The sequence below is a fragment of the Aptenodytes patagonicus genome, chromosome 9 (assembly GCF_965638725.1).
Source record: "Aptenodytes patagonicus chromosome 9, bAptPat1.pri.cur, whole genome shotgun sequence".
Classification (NCBI taxonomy): Eukaryota; Metazoa; Chordata; class Aves; order Sphenisciformes; family Spheniscidae; genus Aptenodytes; species Aptenodytes patagonicus.
The window spans coordinates 19,590,240-19,604,629 of NC_134957.1; the positions used below are offsets into that span (position 1 = coordinate 19,590,240).

Below are 14,390 nucleotides of genomic sequence, written 5' to 3' on the forward strand. Positions count from 1 at the left end.
GGGGTAGGAATACTTTCTGCTAAGGCTTCTGCAGAGCATAACACAACCAAGTATATTGCTCTGCTCTGCAGTCTCCTGAAAATCCCCAGTATTCTTATTAGCAGTATATGTTTTATGCTGACTTTCACAGTATCTTAATGAAAAGAATTTTATTAAAGCAAAACTTGTTAAACATGAAGAAGAGCTGTTCTCCAGCATTAAACAATTCCTGTTTGTTTGCTTAGCCCCTTTGCCACTTAAAACCTGTTACTTCATTTATGCCTCAGGAAAACTAAATATTAGATAATTTGTTTCTAAAAAAGAAAATACAGTTCTCCTAGTTATGAAGTATCAGATATATGCTCGTTTAAAAAAAAATTGGGGAGGCCTACTGTGAAAATTACAAATGGCTCTAGGACATACTGCATATTTCAATAGATTTCATTGTATAGATGTACTGTAGAAGAATGGATTTCTGAGTTCATGGGAGGTAAACTGTGGATACTGTAGTCAGGATCAACCCAAATACAGGGTCTGGGTTGAGACTCTGAGCTATTCACTGAGATCCAAGTGATAAATGTAGTTTCTCTGACAGAGAAGATGACTGTTCTTGCAGTTGTCCCTTTTGCAGGGCATCATGTGAAATTCTAGTTTCTGTACTTGCAAGTCGGACGGACTCAGCTGTTTTCAATAAGCATCTAAGGAAACCTTCTCATTTCAGTGGTTTGGTCATTAACAAATGAAATATGAGGTACTCCAAAAGAAATTCAGAAGAAATGCAACTATGAAAATACAGGCACAATTTACAGTATTAGCAAACTAGATCTGGACAACCAGATTTTGATGACAGAGAGACTCAATACAAGAGATGGACCTCAGTTTGTTCTGCTGATATCATTAAAATCACTTATTGTCAACTCCAAGTATATAATTTTGTGTAATCCAAAATACAATGAGCTTTTTTACTCCAAAGAGGTTTTTCTTTAGAAAGTGCTCAGTTTTGTCCTGACTCCAGCTAAGAGCATACAGCCCCCCCGGGAGAGAGGAAGGGAAAAAAAAGAAAAAAAAAAAGAATCTGAGCTAGTTTTTCTTGCCAGAGAGTCATAAAATAGAACTAAGATGGAAGAATTATTAGTTCCCACCCTGCTCTACTTGCTGCCTATGTGGAATTGTTCCCTATGGCACATTATGTCGTGTTTCATCCAGACTTATTTTAAGTGTTCAGCTCAATTTCAGCCATGAAACTGCAGCTAACGAATAATCTCCTTTGGTTTATTTTTATCACATTCTCAAGTATGCATTAAAATTAGCATAATTGATGGTGTAATTAAAGACATCAGCACAGCTCTGAATACAGGATTTGCTAGTTTACATGTGCTCCATGCTGGTTGGATCTTAGAATAGGATTTTTTCCTGAAAGCTTTCTGCCAACATGACTTTGTATTATTTTAAGGACACTTTCAATTCCTGAATTATTGTCCAGCAGGTTACAAGGTGTTTTAATAGCTTTTAGAGTTACATTCATAGTCTCCTGCATAATACAATTCAAAATGAAAACCAGGTAAGGACACAATTCAGCCTGTTCCCATTCCTTCTGTACATTTGTGTGTATAAAATTGATTCTAGTCATGAAGGTAGAGTCTCCCTATGCTGCTTTTGTAAAAATCCATCTGCACTAGCAAAATAAGAGCACAGCCACCCCAACAAGCACAACAATTTCCAATTGCCTACACAGGTGTCAAACCTTAAGCACCTGCCATTAAGAAAACATTTCTCTTTAACCTGTGGCATTAGCAGAGAAGGAAGAAAGGCATAGGCTCAATACAGCTCTAAACAGAGTGATAGTCTTCCACTTCCTTTTCACATACCCCTGTGTCATTAAGATTCTAGGGACCAGCGCTGAAATTCAGTTTGACCTGTTAAAATGACCAGGGGGAATGAAGTTAATGAAGAACACTGCTACGTGCCATGCCAGTGAGTTTGTATTCTTTCATTTATGACCTGATGGACCTGAAGTGACAATTACCCTGCTTCAAAGATGACACTAGTTACAATAATCTTCCTCAGAGCTTAATGTTTATTACATTAACAATATAATTAAGGTTAGTGCTCATTTTACAGTCAACTTTTGGACCATGCAAAGTCCATGGTTGAACCTAATTTCATGTATGGGATGTTCTTACACTCTCGTCCATTCAGTAAGAGGTATTCTTGTACTGTCCCCCTGTACTATCCAACAACAAACTGTTGCTGCCCTCAAACTAAGGTACCACATTCATGAAGCCAAGTACTAACTCGTATGTGAATGTTAAAGTGGTAGCATGCTTTTAAACCTATTGTAATTAGCACCTTTTTTGCTGCTAAAGCAGTAGTTCCCATTATACTCTTCCCTTTGTACCAGAAACTACACACAGGTGCTAGTCCTAACTCCACCAATCTGCTGCATTTCACAAGGCTCAAGGAATAAGTGGATTCTGAAAAAATGTTTTAGTGGAATGCTGCCTCAAATGTATTTTCTTTCAGATACTCTGCTGAGTATTATATAGTTATACAATAAATGGTCTGTTCCAAATTTATGAACAAGCCAACCTAACTTCTCACAGTTGTTAGTGAATTCAGTTATAGAAGTTTTCCTCTATCCTCAGGTTAAGTAGGAAGCAGATAGTAGCATGTCAGAATAAAGTATAAAACAATCTCTCTTTTTCCTAAAGAGCAAGCTAAAGCAAAGGTGGAGCTGGGAATAACTGAAAGGGCGAAGTGTATGTGTCTCCAGTTTGAAGGGTCATCAGTTATGAAATGAGCTCAGAACTATCCCTCATTTGGTATGCAGCAGAGCTGTAGGATCTCTGTATGCTTGAAGATAACTGCACTAACAGAAGATTTTAATCAGGGGTGATGTACAAGAACAGTGCAACGGCAAAGAAGAGATCTTGATTTCCATACTTGCATACAGACATTTTAGACAGTTATAATAGGTCTTATTGAGAATTAATGGAAGACTTCCATCTCTTTAAACTGTTTATTCAGTGAAAGATGGTCTGTAAGTCCAAAACTCTTGACTTGGATGAAGCAGAAAGGGAAGTTTTGTGTCTGTACAGGTCTTTATCAGGCATGTTTATGGCTCTATATTCAAAAGTCTTGAAGGAATTATTGGTAACTCAACATAATTTGTACAGATTTTAAAAATATATTTTTAAATATGGTACCTGATATTGATTTCTGATATGTAAACCAAGCAAAAGAATTTGTTTGTGCCTGTAATTTGGCACAATTCTATTATCATTTTCCATTTAATTCTTTCAAATGTTCCTCTGCTGCATTTCATCTACCTTATAGATCTTCTCTCCCTCAGCTTCCTTTTCAGGAATCCGTTACAAAAGACACTTTACCTGGTTTGTACTTCAAAATACCTTTGTTTCAAAGAGAGAAGATAAAAGAGGATAAAAAGCATCAGAAGCAAGCCTCGATAACAAGGCAGACTTTGAAGCTTTGATACAAATACAGCACAATGCTTTCTAACAGATTTTTAATTTAAACTCTCACATTAAGACAGAATAATTACTAGCCCCAGTGGCAATGCAGGAAGACACATGGCTTAAGTGCATCTCTACAGAATGCCTCCATGGTATTGGTTACTTCCCTGCTTCTTTTACTTCAGTAGCATTTCAGCTATATAATGGTTCTGGCAACTGCCACCTGTAAAAAGCTTTTTGAAAATGTAATCAGTCTGTACAAAATTGAATTGGTCAAGCAGTACAAGTTATATCAAGAAGTACACTTTGGAAAAAGATGTTGGAGCTGCATTTGAATATCGTTTACTCTAACAGGTATTTCTCAAATGTGTAAGTGAGAGATTTACCCTGAAGTTCTTAAAGATCAGGAAATTTAGTGCAAAAATACTCCCACTAGCATACCTTTATACAAAAGCAAAGCCCCTTTTGGCATCCATGTCCTCACCTGACAGTTAGCGATATAGAGTCTAAATATGATTTGCTGTCAGTAGTTATTAGGAAAACGTCACATCTCTCTTGGTAACAAGAATTAAGAGCATAGGTCATGGAGGTCATGAGTTTTTAATACAACTCAACAGTAATTATAAATTAAGTTACCTTGGATCACTTTAGAATTAAAGCATTAATTAATTCACATGTAAGGTAGTATTTTCAGATGAATTGCGATTATTTGGGTGGTAAAGTTGTTTGGCCAACAAAAAGAAATGGAAAACATCACATGAGAAGAATGGGAATGTAGTCCACAAGGAGCTTATGACATGCTGAATTGGAACCTCCACCGTGGTCCATAAACCTCAGTAAGCCAAATGACTGCATGTTTAAATTGACTCTGAATCAGGGAGACTTGAAATGCAGTGTAATTGATTAGGAATGAATAAATTATAACACCCAGTTAACCTGTAAGGAGCATCTTAGCTCTTTGGGAAACTGAGTCCTAAGAAGCTAGATCTAATTTCAACAAGCATGGGGTTAGTTCATCTTAGTTCACTGTATTTCTGATTCAGGAACTAGGTAAACGTCCTAGTTCATTTTAAAAATCAATTGTACTTATTTCTTACTACTTTTTAAAACCATGAATTTATTTTGAAATAGACATTCTCAAAAATCTGTATCACTAACATAATCAAATGAGATTTAGGCTTACAAGTGTAGCAATGCCAACACGTTTGAGTAGACAAGTGTGTAGGCGAATAAATAAAGAGTTTATTCCGTGTTAAATGAAAATAGGAAGTGTGAAATGAGCTGTATTAAGAGTCAAAGTGAAGTATACCCACTTCATCTACAATTTCTTTACAGTTATATATATAGTCAAAACTCTTAATTCACGTGTGCAATTATAGTTGGCAAATACTAGTCTAAGCCAATATTCTGTACAACTATCCTTCCATCTGCAATTCTGGATGTAAACTAGGAAAAATGCCTGAGAATAATACGTACAAGTTGGAGGTTACAGCACCAAATAACAAGAATGACAACGTGAAAGCACTGAAGATCTGATTGAGTGACAACCACTGACAAAACTTTGGAAGAAGAAGGGGATGCGGAAGCAAGGAGACAAGAAAAAACAAAAGTATTCCTAATCACTTCCACTATGTATAAACCGATATAATGCTTAAAAATAACCAGCACGCTGTCATGTCACACTTCCAAATACAACTTCTCAAAGCAGTCTCTAATGTGCGTTTCTGACAGCCATGAATCAAAGAGAACTGCTATTTGGCATAAAAATCTAGAAACCAAATTGTACACTGCCAGCATAAATGTACCAAAAGTAGTGAGAGTTTGAAGGCAATATGTCAAGCTGTCCACACAGTACTCTATACTGAATATTTTGTCAATATGTGTGTCGCATAGACAACAGGAAAATAGTTTAAAGGAATATAGCCCTTCTAGTGCAATACTTCGGTGTAATTACAAATCTGTTACCCATTGCTGTGGATTACCTAGTGGTCTAGCACACCTTCAGTGGACAGATTTTTCAACTTATTTTTTAACCTCCATAATAGGTCAGTGCCCTACCCATCAATTTTACTCTCCCTTCCAGATAAATGAGGCAATGACCCTATTAACTGTTTCCTTGAACAGCTATGTGATGGCACAGTGCTCACTTTGCAGAGCACGTTACAAATACAGTAATGATACGGCCTGACAAGCCACTTGACTGCATGTTATTTAATGCTCAGAGGGCCACTAAGTGTGCAGTGAAATTTGTGCTCATAAGATAAACTAGGCAGCGTTGACAATTGTTTCATTCAGTGGGTAGAATTCTCAGCGGAGGTTACCTAAATCACCTCTAAGCCGATGGCCCAGCAGTATGGGCAAAGGAGAAAAGGACAGAAGCAGGGAGGGCACATGGGATAAATGCAGGGACTCGGAGCAGTCCTGAGTCAGACATGTTAGATAAACTCTGAAATCTAACATATTTGAGGGAGGTGTTCTGGGGTGCTTCTAAAATTCTTGAGACGCAGGCAGGAAAAGTCTCAAAAAACAATTTTCACCACAGCTCTATCAAACTATTCTAAGTTTAGCCTAATGAGGATCACAGACCCAGCTCATCGCAGACAACACTGCAGGAATCAAAACTGGCAATATTTAGTATTAAAAATGCCATTACTATGCTTCAGTCAGCTTTCAGGTCAATTTAGAAGAGCTGGAGCACATTCAGCATATCTCCCTTGCAAAAAAAAATGAGATTATTGCTTTACAATGGTCATTTTTCCACCACATCACTACAGTCACAATTATACATACATACCGTAGGCACATATCAGTTAAATAGCTTGAGGTTGTTGATACAGAAGGCTGAAAGGAATGAGGCTGGCTTTTAATAGCATCTGCGAGAGCTTCGCAGTGTTGTCAGGAATAAAAGACATTAAATACCTGGCTGAAAAATACAGAGCCATTACGTGCATCATTTGGGTTTTTTACCTTTTCTTTTGCCATTCTGAGAAAAGATTTTTTTTTTTTAAAGAACAACTATGATGATCCTGAAAAAACAACAACAACAACAACAAGAATATGGCTAGCATATCTGGGACATTTGCCATAAATGAAGCAACAGCTGTGGAATACCCCAGGACTGGTTCCACTTGTTCTTTGATAACTGCTGTTTAGAGAAGTCAGAAAGAGCAGAAAATATGGATAACAGAAGAGTGAAGAACTGTTGCTCCCTAGTGCCTAAAAAAGTAATCCCTTGACAAAGAACAGAGCTTTACTGTAATGGAAAAACAATTAGGTGATCCATGTATCTCTAGCATTTAGCTTTAACTAACATGATGTGTTTCATGGTATTCTTAACATTTTGCTCCAAGATAAAGTATTTTCAGGAACATTGACCTATACAAAATAAAACCAGCTTCCTGGTTTTTTATCATGTTTCAACCATCTTGCAAATAATTCATAGGTAATAAAAAGTAATAAAGATGACTGTCAGAAGCTAGATTGCAGTATCTGTGTTGTGTGTTTGCATCACAATGTTTACCAAGAAGAATAGGTCATATTGCATTTGAATTTAGTATTTATATTATGAATAAATTATCATGGAATTTTAGTGCATGGACTGCTTTAAGTATACTTTCATTCATGTATCAGAGTGTACAAATGCACAAAATGGAACATTTATCCATTCTTGTGGCATTAAGAACATAATCTCCTTGCAACTGTAAGCTGTTTTGTTCTATTTTATTTATTATTTGACATAGTACTTCGGTTTTGTACATTGGGTTACACCATTTGCTGGCAGAAGTTGAACCTGACGTAATTTTAACTATTCTAGGCTTTTACTGCTGTTGTAAGTCAATGCTGCGTTTATTGTCCAAACTATGAAAATTACAATGCATCTTCAAGTAAAATTACGCTTTCTTTCTCAAAGCTGCTTAAGTGTTACTCTAAAATTATCCTATTTTAAACGTAGTGCTTCTGTAGTGTACTTCCAAAGTCCTTTTAAGATGTTAACTAATGAATCATTTAACATATCATCGAGCTATGTATTTCGTGTACTTTTATACATTTCGAACCAGGCCTTCCTTACTTGGCCACAGTAAACAGGACAGCGCCAGTCCTATTGCTATGCAGAACCGTATACCAAGACCAGGCTGAAACGGACTCCTGCATTTGTTTAATACTCTAAGGGTTTCACACAACTCTTCTCCCTTTCTAGCGCAGAGACCTCGCTCTTCAGCTGTTAACCCTGGTGGGCCTTGCTGTGGCCTGCCCACAGGAGTCAGGTCACGTCTAATGTCTCTGGCCTTCTCCCGAGGAGAGAGGCAGGCAAGGGTCCAAGGAGGACACTCAAGTCACACAAATTTGAGATTACCTACTTAGAGAAGAGAGCTGAACCGTGAAAAGGTCAACGTGCCCAGCCTCCGAAAGAGGGGGAAGAAAGGGAAGAAGCGTCAGCCTTGCTAGCACAACCTCCCCCTCCACAGAGATCATCTGGATCCCCAGTCAGGACAACGCTGGGAACGGACTGGCTCTTAAAAGTGCTCCCTCCAGTAGCTTTACACGCCTGCAAGTGTTCATTCATGTGAGAATTTGAAATGGTCTGCCGTACATGAGTGTGATTGCACTGCGTGGGGTTTTCTCACCCATACAAGGAAGCTAAAATACTAGGTAGTGTATTGTTTTTGACCTTGGCAGCGTTTGAAATAGTCTTCTGATACTAACAGTGAGTCCTGGTCTATTGTGTCCAGCAATAATGAGCACTACCTTAAAAGAGCACATATCGATTTTGCTGCCAGTTGTCAGCCCTTACTTATTCATTTCACAGCACTACAATAAGATCAACAGTGTTATAACCATGCCACCCTGATCACTGAAATATGTACTTATGCAGTGTGATATAATACAGAGACACACTTTGCATTTAAGCAATGGCCTAGCAAAAAAAAAAAATAATAAAAAAAAAAAATTCCTGATAGTGCAGAAACAATTTCTTCCCGTAAGATTGATGGCAATATCAAGTAGGAAAAGAATAATTGCTTTTGCTCTGGTTTTATGTGAAAGCATTATAAGCTTAAAATATTACCCATGCTGTTAATTCAAATGAATTCAGAAATTAAAAAGAATGATAATTTACCTATGTAAAAAATGAAAATATCAGCAAGATCATTAGAAACTTTAATTTTTACTTTATTATTTTCTCTGTAGAGCATGCATTGATCATATCTATGCACTATGGGTGGGTTTGACTCACTGTAATAATAGACCAATTATGAAAATCAAGGAGTATAAACAATCATGAACATATTAAAAATATTTTAAAAAACCCAAACAAAACCAACCGTGAAAGAGTGGTTTTCCAATTTCAGTACTTGTATTCTCCCTAATGCCATTAACCACTGCTCAATTTATATATAGGAATATCCAAAACTATTGATTTTTATAAAGACAAAAAAATCAGGACTATTTTCCTGTATTTAACTTCAAGATAGTAAAATTGTCCTTTTTTATATCAAACCATTAACAGCATTTCCTAAGCAATGCAATATTGCTGTCCGCAGGAAGTCTGGCCAAAAAGTGAAAAAAGCTTGAAAGAACTGAAAGTGTTTGGCGATAACTCCCTTGTATCTTTCTAGGTTTTAGCTTCAGGATTAAATTAACTCAGAGATTACACCTTTGGGTTTGATAGTCTTCAGCAGATTTGGGTTTTCTTGAAGTTCTTTGATCACCTTCTGAATCCATCTAAACTTTTGCATCTCACACATTAAATAGTACAGAGAACCAGAATTTTGAAATCTTGGTGAAAAAGGACTTCCTTTTGCTTGTTTAAATTTCGTTGCTTGGTGTTTTCATGCCACCATCCTGCAAGGAGTTCTTATCGTCTATGAAACAGTGGACAGTTATCCTCGACTCACTTGCTCTGTTACTCATAATTTTCCAGACAAGTCCTACATCTCCCGTTGTTGTCTCATTCCCAGGCTGCTCCGTATCTTTGATCTTTGCCCTTTTTACACCCATTCCAGCATTAGTGGGTTTTTGTTTTTTGATATACGTGAGGATAAGATGGTGAGGAAACGCACAACTAAAATATACATGGACATGAGAAAATAGGTCAGTACTGCTATCAGCGTCCAGCCTTCCCCCCCTCCCCCCCAGCCATCACATAAATCACATTGTCATTGAAGACTGACTTAGTTAAGTATCAATAGATTTTTCAGACAAAACTCTTACAAGGAACTGTCAGTTAATCCACAAGTAAAGACCAGAAGACTACCTATCGTCTCAGAGAGAGACAGTTATTTAAAAAGAAAATCCCTTAACTCCATGATCTAAGGATCACTTTATACCATATGCAAATACAAAAACTGTGTCTATTGTCACACCCTGGGTGACAGTGTGCTCACAAAAATGCATTTCCACGTGGATGTAATGCCACAAACGGGCTAGATAGAAGCACCAAATTAGACTACTTTTTGAATCCTAAAGTACAGCCGAAGAGTGTTCTGTATCAAATCATTGCCATCTTAAAATGAACATCTGAAACTGGAAACAAAACAAAGGCAAAACTACAGAATTAGAAGCAAGGGTGTTCATGTTGCCCAAGCTCAGGGCTTTAACCTCAGTGACTCACCTTCCCACGCCTCTCACAGACGATAGTGAAAGCCCAGCCATCCAAGAGACCAAGTCAGAGAACCTGGCTTTGAACTGTGACTGGCACAGAGGACGCACAAAGAGCAGCTCAGCGGAGACAGGGATGATGGAGCCGTTACCACACCCAAAGTGACATCTGAGTGGTAGATTCAGAAAGGCAAGGGTGACAGCTCCCCAGGACAGGCAAGTGGACTCTCTGGAATTAATCAAACACAGATCAGATCAACAGTGGCGCCTTTTGACACACTGGTCTTTTGCAGGTAGAGCATGTGAAGACCTCTTTCAAACGCAGACCTCTCCTGTGCAAATGTTGAGATTAACATCTCTAGAGCTGCCAAAAGCACAGACAGAGTAGGAGAAAATGAAGAGTCGTGAAGTTATCACACAGATTCATTAACCAACTGATTGGCGCTTTCCTATTGCTGCTGTCATGAAAAAGGACAGGAAGACAGATTCACATTTATCTTAAACACTTCATAGCAGCAATTCTCAGGGAAAGTACATCCCATCTCTGAAAGGTGTCTAGCACTAACGTATTTTGAAGATAGCGGGTGCTAACTGTGGAAGGAGCGACTTTTATTAAGTATAAACTTACTAAGAAAACTTGGCATTTGCCATGGGGTTTTTGTTGTTTCCATTCTTAGTATAATTACAAGTGCTGGAAGTGCAGCCACTGAAGATCTAGGTATTACAGGACCTAAAAACACAGATAAGTCCTTAAAAAAAAAAAAAAGGCACTTTTGTTTTAAAGTTAAAAAAAAAGTAATGTTGGCAAAGTAATATAAGACTAGGAGATTAAGTCATACTTTATATCATCTACTTGCTGACAAAAATCCTAATCATTAACAAAAACTAATTGTACCAGTGTTTTACACCAAAACTAAGATTACAAATCACTAACATAAAGATCAATCAGTAATGAACAATTCCTGAGGCTAAACTCAGTATTCTAAAATATTAGAGTATCGCTACAAAGACACAGCATTTACCAGTCAATCATAGATACAGTGTTCTGGACAAGAGCCTTCACATACGACATGCCTTTGTAGAGTATGCTTCAGGAAGGAAGCATTCCTGGTTTTGTCTTTTTACCTTCATAAAGCTTGACTTCTCTATACAGAATAGCCTAAAAATCTTCCCAATAGCACGAACGATGAGATTTTACAACTAGCACAAAAATTGGGGCATTGTTAAAATGTCAGCTACAGAGATACTACAGTTACACCGCTATCTACTGGTAGATTTCTTCTCTGTGGGTTGTAGGAATCCACACAGGCACGTTAAGAAAAGTGGTTATTGATAAGAACTAGGTTCCTTGCTGTGATTGTCCGCGAATAGAAAGTGCCATTTAAAAAAAAAAAGAAAAAACGAGTGCTATCAGTAATTATACTTTTTATATGGCAAGATTATTCAGAGCCTCCAATTAACTGCAGGGTTGCATCTTTCTGGATGCTGCGTGGAAGTACACACAAAGAAATGGCTCTTTCTGAGTAGCTTAAAATCTAAACAGACAGTTGACACACGAAGCAGGAAGAAAAGATGGAAAGAGTCTACTGTAGACAATTAAATATACACAGAAACATATGTGAAAATACTAAACGCATATGGAGAATGCTTACTAGAATTAACAAATGAGGAAAAGGGCTCAATGAGAAACAAAGAGAAATAAAGCTGAGAATCGCTGCTCTCCTCCCTGCCACTACCAACAGGCAATTCTGCTTCACTTTATCTCCAAGGTAAATGAGTCAGTGTGACAGGAGCAGATGCCACAAATGCTAGCATAGCAGGAACACTTGCTGCAACAAAGGAGAGGAGTAAACAAAGGGATTCAGCAGCAAACAGTACAACAGCAGTTTCTGCAGCAGGCATTACCCTTCTTTCCCCCTTTGGGGCAGGCCCAGAGCCCTTGGTTTTCCTGAGAGCACGAGAAAAACGGCCATAGATAACCTTAACCTCTGGGGCTACAGCTCGCTCTTTTTGCAACCCTGAGAGCACCCAAGTCTGATACAGCAATGAGAGCAGCACTCCAAGTTACAAATACGTAGCCTGATGTAGTGTTGCTGAACAGTTTACTTTTCATCTGTTAGATACTTTCAGTAATAAATAATGTGTTTCAAGAGCATCAAGGAAGGTTCTCTTTGAAAAGCCCAACAAACACCTTGACGGTTGTCACGACATTTGTTCTCTTTTTTTCCATTCATCTCCATTCTGCATTGTGTCCCCATTAACAAGTTCGCATATCTTAATAAAAAATGCAAGAAACTGGCTCCACTGAATGTATTTTTAATGTCTCTGAAAAGATTAAAAGTAATTATAAAGTATATTGGCATTTGGCTGCAATTCTAGTAATCTCCTGCTTTATCTCTTTGCCTGCAGTTCTGTAGCATGACTGTTTGGCACCAGCAGCTCGCAGTCTGGTGTGAACCCAACGCAGATGTTTTCCCGTAGTTAATCTGTGACTGTGACCAATGTCTCCCAACAGGAGTCTATTCTAGCACCAGTAACACTATCCCTGAAACTAATGTAAAGTCAGTCTGGCCCAGCTTCACAGCTTGGGATGCCCTCAACAATACTGCTGAACCTTGTCTTTGGGCTTAATTTTTTCCCCTGTTCACCATCATTGTGGCTTATAAAACTGTCACATTTTAACACAACTATGTATTCTTCACACCTGCAGCAAAAATAATTACTTCAAAAAGCACAGGTTAAGGCCCATGTCTCTCTGAAGTAAGACACTTTATCCTAAATCAATTCAAGCAATACTCTGTGAGATAAATTTATATGAAACTTTGTCAGCTGTGTGATTCAAGCTATAGATTCTTAAGAGAGAAGAACTGAAACTCTTTATGAGGCACAGGCAGAGGATTTTGAATGGTGTGAGAAGAGGTGACAGATACGGAGTCATTTCTATTCCTTCAGTCTTCTATAATCATGCATTTTTCTGATAGTGAACATGCTGGAAGTATATATCTCCTAATCAATCCGTTACAGCGCTTAGTTTTTCTACATGATACGGTCATTCTCTACATTATGCTATAAAAAAGTAGCATTTTCAAGCTTCAAGGAAGAATACTGGAATTTGAAGTTTTAAATTACTATCTTAGAGTTCTCCCAAAACCCAAGGCTCCCCTTACTTGCTACCTCTTCTTAAGTGTTCAAGCTGCCAACAAAATCAAGTCTCTCTTGGCAATAATTATATTTTGAGAACACACTTGGGGGGTTTAGGGGTTCTTTTCGGGTTTGTATCAGCCTTTGATTCTGCTGCAGAGATACATTATATTTATTTTTTGAGGACAATGAACAAGGTTACTTTCCACTTAAGCAGGAATTGTCTTCTTGTCACTGGAATTGACTGGCTTAGAAAGTATGCGCAGAAAATTATTCCTGCTCTGGCTTCCATTTTCAGAAGAACATGTGTGCGGTCAACATAAGAACCAATTTAAAAAAAGCAAAATGCAACAGCATTCTGAAATAAGACTATTTCTTGTGAAAAGTTACTTCATGATCACCCTCAATCACACACTCTAAAAGAAAACATCTTTGCTCCTCACCATTGCCTGCCTAAATGCTGTCCATTAACTAGGTACAACCAATAATTCAGCAGCAAAATCAAAGATAAACAAGTCTTGATACTGAAGATGAAGAAAATATAATCCAGTGAAAACTTAAGTTGCAGGGGGGGTAGGGGGAAAGTTCTGTACGTGGGCATGGTGGTTCTAAGAATTCCCTCCCAGCAATACTCTGTGACAAAAAACCTACAATTTGAGCCCACAATTACCATTTCACAGTATTTGAAGAACTTCAGTTATTATCTATTCTCAGAGCTACTCCAGTACCCTCAGGCATTATAGAATAAAAGGATAAATTTCTACTGCTGTCTCCTGGATGTATGCAGGCAGGGGGATCAGAGAGATGCTCTCTGCCGCAAGTATTCTACAAGTGAAAGAATAAAAGAGGTTCTCCCAAGGTTACTGAGCTTACATTGATGTGGATCCCAAAGTGAAACCTTGGGAAGGAATGAGATGATATTATAGTATAACACAAGAGCTAAGTGAAGTCAGAATATTTGGGTTTTGGGGCTCACTCATCTGTCAGCACTCCCGTGCACCTTTTCTCACTCTAGTAGCACAACACTCCTGTAAGAAACAGTATATCAGCTGTGGAAGAGTTCTCCTAACCTGGGAGAGTCTCCTGGCGAGATGGCTACTTCCAACCCAGAACACCCCTGGATGTGGAGGAATTGTGGAAAAACTGGAAATGGCTACAATAGGATCAAACATCTGAGCTGGCAAAACAGCCTGTGGAGAC

General features: G+C 38.1%; 1 protein-coding gene across 7 annotated transcripts in view; it reads right to left on the reverse strand.

Moving 5' to 3' along the window:
• TENM1 (teneurin transmembrane protein 1) overlaps positions 1–14,390 on the reverse strand; it is a 940,180-nt gene that overhangs the window by 913,797 nt on the left and 11,993 nt on the right. For 6 of the 7 annotated variants that reach the window (XM_076347348.1, XM_076347344.1, XM_076347347.1 and 3 more), the window contains exon 1: positions 10,063–10,126. The exons of the other annotated variant lie outside the window; for it this stretch is intronic. The gene's annotated coding sequence lies outside the window, so the exon portion shown is untranslated. Of the gene's footprint in view, positions 1–10,062; positions 10,127–14,390 lie in introns of those variants that run through there. 7 annotated transcript variants of the gene reach the window in all.